The sequence below is a fragment of the Nesoenas mayeri genome, assembly GCF_963082525.1.
Source record: "Nesoenas mayeri genome assembly, chromosome: 2".
Taxonomy (NCBI): Eukaryota; Metazoa; Chordata; class Aves; order Columbiformes; family Columbidae; genus Nesoenas; species Nesoenas mayeri.
The window spans coordinates 132177236-132189581 of record NC_137543.1 but is presented as its reverse complement, the minus strand read 5'-3'; the positions used below and the strand labels follow the sequence as shown (position 1 = coordinate 132189581).

General features: G+C 37.9%; 1 protein-coding gene across 1 annotated transcript in view; it reads left to right on the top strand.

The window, feature by feature from the left end:
- The window catches only part of HDAC9 (histone deacetylase 9), a gene marked incomplete at both ends in the record, with an annotated part of 426230 nt that overhangs the window by 111826 nt on the left and 302058 nt on the right, over positions 1–12346 (top strand). The gene's annotated exons all lie outside the window — the stretch shown is intronic.

Genomic DNA, 12346 nt, shown 5'->3' with positions numbered 1-12346 from the left:
TAAATTAATATGGCTTGGGATTGTGCACAAATTCTGATTAGGACTGATTTAGGAATTGTTTTTTCCTGGAAGATGGCATTTTCTTTTTTTGAGTCCTAACTGAAGCAGTGTTTGATCACAGCATTATGGCTTCAGTTCTTCTGGACATGCTTTTAGCTGTGCTGTAAAACACAAACAAGGTGATAAATGCTTGGGACAATTAAATGATCTCAGAAGCTGAAATCCTGACATAATAAAGTCAATAGCAGAACTCCCATTAACTGCAACGGGGCCAGGGCTCTGAATCATCATTTTGAGACTTTAATCAAGTGTCATGACATTTGACCCTGTTTTCATAGTAGGCAGAGCAACCAAGAAAGAAGGGGATTCCTTGTCATTAATTGTTTGGAACACTGTTCAGATGCTTATAATTTGGAAAAATAACATAGGTAGTTGTTTCAAGGATCGCATTGAAGTATCTACGTTTTAAGTTCTTCTACAGAAATGTCTCTCAGACAAGGGAAGTGACAGGAAGTTGTTCATTGTTCCCTATATTGTTAGCAGCCTTTAACTGCTATGATATGTATTCATGAACATACAGAAATAGTGTTTTAGACTTAAATGGATAGTTTTGATTTTTGGGCTGGTTTTTTGTTTGTTTTTTGGTGTTTGGTGGTGGTTTGGTGGTGGTGATGTTTTTTTGTTTGTATTGTTTGTTTGTTTGTTTGTTTTCCCTGCTTTCAAGCTGAGATATTTTCAGTGTAAAAATAAAAGTGCATCTTCAAACTCTACTAAAATGGCAAGTCATATGCTGTGAGAAGGTTTAAGATGCTGGGAATTTTATTTCCAAAAAACAATAGAAAAAGCCTTGCTACTTCCTTTGTTTGCCATCCTTGCCTTAATTTCAACTGTATACTTTATGAAAATACAAATTATTGCCTTTATTGAAAAGTTTGTGTGTTATTTAAGATGACTTGTAAACTCAACTCAATCTTCCCTAGCAAGGGAAACAGGAAATACCAGGGAACACTAGACTCAGTAAACCTATAAAATGTGAGCATGCAGCCCATTATTTCTAGAGACTTTTCACATAACACTTTGGGAAGCAATGACTAATTAGTTTTTGGCTTTAACAATAACAGTTTGAGGGGATTTTTGTTTTGCTTTTATAGCTTTCATATTAGGTAGAGGAGGGAAAGTGACTCTGAATGATGAAATATTGGCAGTGTATACACTTGCTTCTCAGTAGGAGCTCAGCTCTTTGATCCCTAGTACAATTACATTCATTGCCCAGGTTTTATTGCCGTGCTGTAGAGTTAACAAGCAGCCGCTACACTCACAACAGCATTCTAATAGATTTTTTTTTTCAATAGGTAATTGAATATTTAAAATTAATGTCTTAGATTCTCTGGGTTCTTGGTAATAATTAAATGTTCACAGCGTTTTTTCTTGACTACTTCACAGCAGTAAAGAGAATATTTGTATTCATCTGATCTATCAAACACTTCAACAATGCTTTTGAGAATTAACTGTAGCTAGAAAAACATTTTAGTTATTTTTATTTTTTCCTGCCTGAATATTTTGTTGAGTGTTATTCTCTGAATTCATAAAATGGCAAAGCTTGACTGGCAGAAAGCTCCACAGCTTCCTGATGAATATTTAATTTTGTACTCACTTTAGATTCTTACCATAAGAAGACACTTCTTTTCAAGTACTAATGAAATTTGTAAGTTGCAAATATGATGGAGTCATATGTTAAAATAACATTGCTTATTTTCTTTTTTGTCATTTGCTGTTGTTATTCAGTCATTCCTTAATGGTCCTTCAAGATTCTAGCTGATATTTCAGCTAATTATGCGTAGCTTATATTTTGTGGGTAGCTTTCTGACAGGGAGCTGGGGAAGATGCTGTTATCCAGTGATTAGAACAGGAGACTGGAAATTGGAATGACCTGATTTGATTTGCATTTCCTTCCTTTTTGCTGAGTGGCCTTCGAAGTGTGACTCTACCCATAAGTGTTTTAAGTTTCTCTCTTTAGCCTTTTATCTTTTCTTTTTAGATTTAAGGTCTGTATGAAAGGTGTATCACCTGTCACTAGCAGGAGTACAAGCTACAGCAGTCAAACTACAGTCAACATGCAGTATTTTTTTTTATATATATAGCTTGACATCCCAGTATGTGTTAGAAAGTTTTAATGATTTTTCATTTCTATTACCAGCTGTTAATGAGACAGTGCAAAACTATGGGCATGACCTAAAATATAAATATTTACCCATGAAACTGAAAGCTTCCTGTTTGCCAAGTAGGTGCAACATACGGCATATAGAATAAGGTGCTAGAATTTATGGCACAAGTTAGAACTTGTGCAATAAGTAGAAATGCAAACAGATACCTTTGTGACAGTAGGCTTTGATATCATCCACAACCTTTTCTTGTTCCCAGGTTCAGCAGGCCTCACTGGAAAAAACTTCTCTGCAGATATTTTTCGTTTCCAGGGTTAACTGGTAGTCTGATAGGTTGTGTTTCTCTGTGTTCTCCAGTTCATCCCAGCATTATTATTATAGCTCGTGGGGGGAAAAAATAATAAAAATAAATATATATATATGTCTGTATAAATAAATATGCTTTCCATTAAAAAGCTAAATCAAGATAAACCAAGACTGAGTAATACTTGTATGTTCTATTCAATCAAGATTTGTTTGATCAGTTGACAATAAGAAATTCAAGTAAGGTGTACTAGCATCAGTAAAGATTCCTTTCTTCCAGATTAAAGAAAGAGATTGCATACTGGCAGGTTTCCTCATGTTTTGATTACAAAGAAAATGGTTGCTCGATTATTACAGTGAAAGTAAAAAAGAAGATGAAAACAGGCTTCTTAGTGCATTTTCTCTACCTGTCCTACCAGTGTGATACACCAGCACCGCTAGCCATACTGGTGACCTTTATTTTGACAAGTGAGGAGGATCACTCTGTGCTATTGGATATAAGAGAGATCCCAAAAGGCACAAGGAGATGTGGATTCAGACTAATTAGCTCAGTGGCTAATTGACTGTTGAAACCTTGGTAGGTTTAAAACTGGTTTCTGATCAGTACCTAAATTAGTGACTTTAGTGCTATATTATACAGTGGTCACAGCAAAGCCTACCAGGTATGGATGCCCTGAATCGGTGGCACTTAACCTCTGGTTGCCTGCAGAATTGCAGTGCACAGGTAATGGGCTCAAGTTATCGCAGTTTCCTCTTCCTCTTGGCATTAATTTTAAGGTCTTGATTTTCTATGGCTACAGAGAGATTTAAGGAACTTCTCAGATAAGATGTTGTCCATGTAGTATGACTCAGTGGGATGACCAAGTTGTGTAAAATTCCATGACAGTAGCACTGTGAGAGGCCATATCAAAATTCATGTGTTCAGACTTGGTGATTGATATCTACCCTACATTTATTCCATTCCTGTATTTAAAAATAAACATCTAAAAAAATCCATTTAAAAATAAACACTTGGAGTTCAGCCTAAGTAAGATTTGTCCTGGTTACTAATATGAGTAAGGCTGTTAGGAATTCCAAGTGGGTTTTTTTGAAATATTTTGTGAATTTTGATAGTCACCCAGCATAGAAACACAGAAATTACAGGGTTTGGTGATGAAACATTTTCTGATTTAGGTTATTGTCAATACGAGGTTTTCTTGTTAACAGTAGAGGTAACTAAAGCATTAATAAAACTTACAACAATGGCTGTTTAAGAGAACACTGAGGGAGAAAAATTATTAAAAAGCATTAATTATTTAAAATATTCTTCTGTCTTTCTCTTTGCAATTTACTTATGGAATTATAGGCTCAAGAGTACAGGACACTTGAAAAGTATATATTTTTTTTAACTTTATGTTTGCAAGGGTGACATATCCCCAGTCCTGAGAGCAGATCTGTCTTGTAATTCAAAACCTAAGTGGTTGATCTTGGTCTGTGGGTATTGTCTAAAAATCCCTTCCTGTTTGCTGTACAAGCTTGTTGAAATGCAGTATGTTATTATGAAATCTGTATGTCTAGAGCAGTTTACTTGGGAAACTAGCAGGGTTGGTTTGCAGTATTTATTTTTCTGGAAGATGAGAGGTAAAGCTGATGTGATGGAAATGACTGGCTCCCTCATCCTGAAACCTTATACCAGTTTGCACTAATTCACTGATGTATGTGCCTAAACACATTAATAAGGCTAAAATAGACAGGGGCACCTAATGACGCATGGGGGCTGGGGATAATGGACTAGTGGAGGGGTTTACTGAGGATCTGCTCCACTGGGAACAGAGCCTTTCTATCCTAATTAAAGCCCTGTAAACCTGCATTTAGTACTGGAAATCCAGTATCAGGTTTACTGAGCTGATTTTAATTAAAGCTGATGTTAGCCTCAACTTCATGTTCGTTTCTGACCAAAATAATCTTTGGTAAGTAACGCATGTGTGCGTGTGTTTGTATGTATCTATACATGTATCTGTTGGAGTGTACTTACACGTGTTTGTATTCCGTTTTATTTAAATCTTCTGTAATTAAGAACAGATCATCCCCATGTTTAAACTAGTAATTGTCTGACTTTGAAGGAAATACTGACAAGTTATTTTTACTTCTATGTTATCACCTGTCATGATAAATCTAGTACCAGGTGAGGGCTCTGTGACCCTTACACTGGGAGAGGTAGGAGGGGCATTTCTGCTTTCCTGATCTATAAATAACCATCTCTGTGTAACCATTGCAGAACCAGATGTCACGTTCTAGAGGAATAAAGCACTATGTGTACATATAAATAAGACTGTAATATCCCAACAAAGGAAATAGGATTTTTATTTGCAGCCTGTTTTTAGAAAAGTGGTGTATCAACATAGATTTTTTTTTTTAAAAAAGAGTGCACTATAAAGTCTGAGGGAAGACAGCTGCCTTTTATTTTCTCATCAGGTGGAAAGGGATATTCTTAATTAGAAAACATACTACATATATTTCTGTATGTGAAGTATATTTGCGTGAGAGAGAGATACTCCTGTGAAATTTGAGAAAAAGGAGAAAGAAAGTGAGGTAAAATAGTGGAATGCTAAACCAGAGGAGTTAAACTGCAGTTAAATTGACTAGATACCCTTAATTTTCATCCTTTCCTCTTACGCATAGCCATTTCACTTTCATTGCTGTGACTTTTTTTTTTTTTTCCCTACAGAATCTGGCTTGTTTGGTAACATTAGATAGATGGTCTAGCTTTATAGATTGCTCTGTAAAGGTGTCTTATTCTTTCTCTTTTCAATAAAGCTCTAACTTTATTTACCACCTCCCCTGCAACTCTGCAATGGATACAGATTTTTTTGTGTGTCCTGTAGTTTTTTTGATAGTTGTTATTGACTATTTTATCTAAGTGCTTCACAGGTTATTTTTTTTCTTGTAATGTCCTTAAAAGATGAGATGGTATTATTTTTATTTTACAACTAGACAACTCAAACTCAGGGCACTGCTGTGCTGAGTTAGTTCTGGTTGAGCTAGGTAGTCTGTCAGTATAATAAGATGTTCTGCATTGTGCTTCCCAAATTAGCCTGAGTTAAGCACTGTGGTTGTGCTATATTAAGACAGGATATCTCTGACTCGCAGGACATTCTGCTGTTTAGACATATCCTCAGAGGTTATCTAAAATAGCACTATAGCTACCCAACTTTAAAAATGTTGTTTCTCGAAGTACTTAATAATATTATTGCTGTGTATTGGGTAAGATAAATTCAAATTCAATTGTAAATATAACTCTTTCAGCAGAAAGTCAACACCAAACCCCTGGCCAAGCAGACCAAATAACTCAGTTAGAAAGCAGCAAAACCACATCTGGAATAAATTTGGCTCAAACGCTGTATCCCAGAAAGGTCGCTTGCAGCTGAAGCTGGTACTGCGCTGTCTGACCCGTGGGCTCCTGCAGCAGCATCCTGGGCAGGTGGACTCTGGCTGTCTTGGGGGGAGGCAAAAGCCCCAGCTGGGTTCCTGGGGAGCGAGGGGCTCTGTGATGGGCTGCTCCTGGCTACCCAGTAAGAAATCCTGAGGACAGAAGCATATGTGAAATCCTGTTCCTCTCTGCTGCATTAGCACCTTACTTGGGGGTTCAAGAGCCTGTCTCCATCCACGGGCATCCGTAGCACTGAGGTAGATGTTGTTAGAGAGCCTGCCTTTCACACAACTGACAAGAAACTGTGGTTCTTTCAGAGCACAGCCATGTGAAAAGGATGACGTTTTACACAGCAGAGTGGCAGCTTTCCTGGAGAAACATGAGCTCCCTTCCTGCAAACCATGTGGATAATAAACACAACACAAACCTTGACAATTAACAGCTCAAAGGCGGTGCTGCTAGTTACTCCCTTCTTGCTGTGTGTTAATGGTTGTGCAAACAGCTAGCTTAAACCACCTGTAATTTCTTCTAAGCGTAAGCATCCCCTCCATGTTAGGGTGGAGAAGAGGGGCTGGTGGTGCCACCACCTGAGAGACAGCTGGCAACAGGGAGGGTAGCTGGGTTGTTGGTTGTCACCTCTTAGCTAGAGACTACTATACGTTCCATTAGATTTTCACTCTGCTCAGAGTCATGCCAGCGTAAAGGACTGATGGCTAATTTGGTTTCCTGTGCCCTCTAGAGAGGGAAATTCTCAGAGCCCATTTCAGTTGGTGAAAATGCTGCATGTAAGCAGCACAAGAGAGGCTCACTGAGTCCTGAGCACCAGCTTGGGCCAAATGAACAGTTTGAACATGCCTTTAGTCTTTCACACAAAGCGAAAGCATCTCATGTGAAGGTTGCAACCCATAGCTCTCATCTTCTTGGAGACTTCAGGAATCACTGGTCAATTACTTTAGGTGCACAGAAAAATAAAGCAGTATCTAAGTATTGCTGTTTTATCACATCTGCTATCCTGATGACCTGTCAGTTCCAGTCTAAATGTAGTTTGCAGTCACTTTTTGCTGGCCAGCACACTTAGAGACTGGCCTGTGGGCATGCAGGAACTGTACGCTGGAGCAAGGACAGAATTCAGGTCTCGAGGAGCATTCATCTCCTGTAATCTAGAGGAAGACTTTTCTGTACTTACCATTTCTTTCCTCATTCACACAAAACTTCCTAACCCTGTAAAATCTCAAGGAAGTATTCCTGCAGGTGACAGTGTCTGAGCTGAGCATGCATAATGTTGAATTTGGAAAAGAAAAAATACCGTCTGGCACAATACACTTGCTTTAGACTGCTTAGACCCTGCCAGGGTCAGTCCCCTTAACTACATTAATTCACCCATGCTCAACTCCACTGGTTAACAGCCAGGAGACATTCTGATGGTCTGGTTCACATTTCTGACAGAAATTTCTGGCATTGCCAAATAGTAATCTCAAGGAGAGTCTCAGTGAGCCGTGGGCTGGATTGGCCTTTTTCAGATAACAGAATCAGTGAAAAATACAGTTGAAAGGGACCTTGAGTTATTCTGGTCCAGTAAGGACCAAGCAGGTCTACCTTAGTATATAATGAGAAAGAATTTTTGTATTAGTCCCCAGAAAACATTTCTCTTTCCCACAATTTAACCGGTGTTCCTCAGATCTGTAACTCAACAGAAGATTTTTCAGGTGGGAAGAGTAAAAGGTATCTCTCTAGTCAAGTGATATCTTCTCTGGCAAATTCTGAAACCTATTTCTAAAACAGTGAGAAGTGTGGATTCTAAGATACTGGAGGTGTTCATGATAGGAATTTTGCATGGGCAAAACAATTTTTCCTTCTGCCCAGATTTTTCTCCAAAACAGCTGTCTTAGCTGGCTCATCTGTTTTACCTGCAACATTGCTCCCCCACACTTTGAAAATTATGAGAAGCAAACAGCCAAGCTAAATAAATTGTTAAATTATTTTTCAACTATAAGAACCTCAGTAGAGGATAATACAATGAAGCCAGTAGGCAACCCGAATGGTAGTTTCTTCACTTGCTCTGTCCCTATTCCAAAATGTGGAAAATCATAGTTTAATTGAAGATATAGTCAATCTCCAGTAAAGTCATTGGGAGCTGAAAGGGCTGAAGCCTCTCTTTGTTGGTGTGGGATCATTTTTGAAATGTTTCAGGAAAAGAAAAATCTGGCACCCTGTTTCTCAGACAATATCAACAGCAATAGGAAGCCTCCCCCACGTTGTTTTGGGGGCAGTAGTAGTCTCAACTGTGGATGAAGAATTGCCTCCCCTTGTCTTGGCTTCCTGTATGCAACTTTGCTTCTGAATGGCTGGTGTGCTGAGGTTGAGGAAGTCAGGTTACCCATGCAGAAATTTTGTCCATTTTTGCCTTTTCTGTGACCGCCAGTGAGAATTCAGGAGTGAGGTATTTAAAAGACATGTGGATGAGGTTCTTAGGGATGTGGTTTAGAGGTGGACTTGGTAGTGTTAGGTTAGCACTTGGAGTCTATGATCTTAAAGGTCTTTTCCAACCTAAATGATTCTATGACGATATGAGCCTGGCTGGGCACAAGGTGTGACACTTGACGTGTTTGTTAAAGGAGATGTCTCTTTTGGTTTACCACAATCTGCATTGTGTCTGTAAGAATGATCCTGAAATATGTGGCTTAAAATGCATTTTCACATGACACCAGTGCATACAAACTCTTTTGCAGGAGGCTGAGAGGCGTATGGGTGGTATGTAACTCACATACTCTGAAACTTGTTTTTGACACTTGTTTTAAAAACACAGAGAAAAAAATATTAACAATCTGGGCTCCATTACAATGGAAATATTATGAACTGCATTGGAGTAACTGGCTATATGTTGTGAGAAAGGCTAGTGTTTGGAACAATAACTCATTTATTAAAGGGCCTCGAATAATTTTATTTATCTGATATGGGATGCTGACATAACTGCTATATCCAAGATCAAAGCTTGCTTGCTGTGCTAGATCAACCTGATAAGAGTACAGTGTTCTTCATTATAATCTCATTATATGTCTAATTTATTTTACATAATAATAATGTTTTCCTTTTGGTAGATTTCAAATGTTATAGTATGTTATATCTGGGTTTATATTGTATGGCTCCAGCAGATGGCAGAGGAGACAGGCTTTGAATAGGTGAAGTTTTCAGGTACTCCATTAAATTAGTTTAAAAAAAAAAAGTTTCATTTGAACTTTGGGAAACATACCAGCTTCACTCAGTTTTACTGAAGTGGAACCAGTGTGTAGGGTTTATGGGGATGCACATGTCCTTCATGGTTGTTGGGCCTTAGTTTGTGAAAATAAACCATGTTCTAATAGAGGTTGTCCATTTGGGATCTGAAAACAATGCAAAGGCCTTTTTCTCCTGTAAATTCAGTCACTGATTTTTAGAATCAGCACCTGAGGGGAAAGCAACCTACAGGGACAGTCCAGCTCTCTAACTTTAAAATACTTTATAAAAGAGGCATAAACATAAAGGGCTCTGATGTTTGTAGGTAGGAGCCAAGACCTGTCTCTGTTCTCATTTACATCACAAGAAACCCAAAATAATAAATCTGACATAGTCCATATGCATTATCAAGAGACTCGGTTTGGATCAAGATCACCTGTGTAATCCCATAGAACACTCAATAAAACAGTTGCAGAAATCTCTAGGTAAGAAAGAAAATGCCACGTAAACTAATAAGCCAAACTAATAAGCCCTAGGCAAAACGTAGCAAAGCATGCTGAAACAGCTGTGTTTTCCCTCTTCCCAAATGGTTTTGCAATATGCTTTGTGCTCACCTGAATGACAACTACAAACCTTTCAGCTGTACAAAGAACAGCACAGGCATAGGTGTGAAGACACAGGTTGTGAACTGTGGCTTAAACTTCCTAAATTCACTGAAACTTAACATGAGGAGCCATGAAAAAGAGGGACACACAGGAAGAGCAATAACTTTTGTAATATTTTGTAACGTTTTTTGGCAGTGAGATGAACGTTAGTTGGTGAGATAAGAGGACCCACATCAGGACATGCTGATGTGGGAATTTGTAGTGCATCCCCTGATGTACCTTGCCTTCCTTTCTGAGCTTCCTCCAAACTAAATATAAATGGTTCTAGACCTCCTGTGATGCCCTTTGCAAAGCAACATCTGTGGCTGCAGCAGGGTTTCTCTGGTAGGCACCTCCTGCCCAGGGAAATTTCTTTATGCATCAGCTTTACAGCAAATTTAGTAAGTTTGTCCTTGAGAAATTCTATGCTACTTTAAGAAGAGGTACCAGAGCAACTCCAGCCTTCTAATTCTTTTAGAGACTATGAAGAACCACAGTTAAATAGCAAGCTCTACTGAAGAGAACGGAATTGTACCCACTTATGTCAAGAGCTGAAATGAATTTTAGGACTTCATGATACTACTAAGGTCCCTTTAAGTAAGTTAAGTCTAGCTGAACAGGAGACTGTTTTCTGGCGTATGCTGCACAGACAAGGCAGAGGTTGCTAATACTAACCCTACCTTAGCAATAATTTCTGGGAATTTTTATCTGGAGAAATAGATGTGCTGCTGGTCACCATATAGTAAAAAAAAACCATACGCATAAGTGAGGAATTTAATCAACAACAGCTGCCACCTCATCTTAATCAAGAACACAGTATTTCACATTTTAAACTATTTCAAGTCTGTTTTTTCACTTTTAACTTTTTTTCCCCGTCTTCTGGCCAAAAAAGCAAGGGGAAATGCTAAGTTACTAGATTTTTGCTATATTTTTGAAGTGTATGTGGAAAGAAAGGTTTTGTTTTGCTTTGTTTTCATCTGCCCTTTGTGATGGCATGATACAGAGATTTTTCAATTTTTAATATGGGGTTTCCTTTATTATTTCTCTGAGGGGTTTCACTTTCAGATTTAAAGACACAAAGAAGGCTTAAGAATGTGGATGAGGAGGTGAATATTGACATGTTTATTTCCCAAGTTGTTCTTCTGTCTTCAATTCCACGTTCTGAGTTTCAAGCAAAGCACTGATTCCATTAACTGAATGAATTAAACATCCTCTTTAGCACTGGAATGTGGGGTGAAATCTGCCTCTGTTCTCTTGAAATAATAGTACCCATCACTAACATTGATCCATTTTCGAGGGACCTACTTGACACATCACAGTATTCAAATACATGTTTCAGGTCATGTTTTAGCCCTTTTACCACATAATTTATAGTTCACATCCAGTTAGTGACACCATTTGTGAGGCGCTTCATTGTACATTCTTGATGAGGGAATTGCTGTCTGACCGCTGTGGGATGCCAGACCTTTCTCAAGATCCATTATACAGTAGACATTTTGTCAACCACACCTGAACTGTTGTAAATACCCAGCTGTCTTCAGTAGCTTTCTGCTATGTCCAATCTTCATGTTTCAGACTGAGCCAACCAAATAACTTGTCAAACAAGTATGTGAAATTTAATGGAATTGTGGCTAGATAATTTCATCATTCCATATCTACCTACTTCTTTCACAGTGTCTCAGCACCAACTGAAGCCTGTGAAAATTTTAAATTCCATGTGTGTGTGTGTGTTTGTTTTTTCTTCATTTGTGTAGGATTATTTACTGGGACTGTGAGAAACCTGAGTTCACTTTAGAGTTGCATGTCTCTTATCTCTGAGAACATAGATCCTAAACCAGTGATTTCACAGTCCCTCACAGAATTCAGTCCATACTGAAGAGTAGCAAAAGCTCATAAATTCTACACAATAGTTTTGCACATTATAGGAAAGCATAACAGGATATGAGTAATGGAATACTTACAGTGTTGATGAGCATACCTGTTGAAGAGAAATTTGTAGCTGCAGAAAAACTAATATAGAATTTTTTGTAAGACAATAATCGTGTCAGAGCCAGGAGATAACATACTTAATTCTAATCAGCTTTCACTAATCACGGAAGGTAAAATTAGTTATTAGTGTTGAGTCACAACTTTCCTTAAGTAGCAGTCTAAATCTAATTACTGTAAGTTACTTTACTTTCCACTTAATACTTTATTGTTGTCCACAAAGGTTTTGGTGGACTGGAGGCTATTTATATCTGAGTTGATGATGTGCTATATTTTCTTCAGTTTATTTGTACAATTGATGTGGAGAGATCAGATACTAATTCAGATGCTGATTTTGCTGCTGAAAAGTTCATGACTCATTAGAGCAAAGTCTGATATCTTGATTAATCATATGATGTGTTTTGAAGCTGGTTTCAAATTTGTGTAAACTGGCATGATGTCATGACCTTCCAAATTCAGTAGAACTCATATCTGCCTTTGCAGGAAAAGAGGGTTAAGAGAAAAGGAAGGAAAATGCATTTATTCTCAAAGTGGGTTTTATTAAAATATAAGGCTTTTTAGTTTTACCAATGTAGTTAATTTTTAAAAAAATCAAGGTGCCTCAGCATAAAAGCGAATGTAGGTTTTTA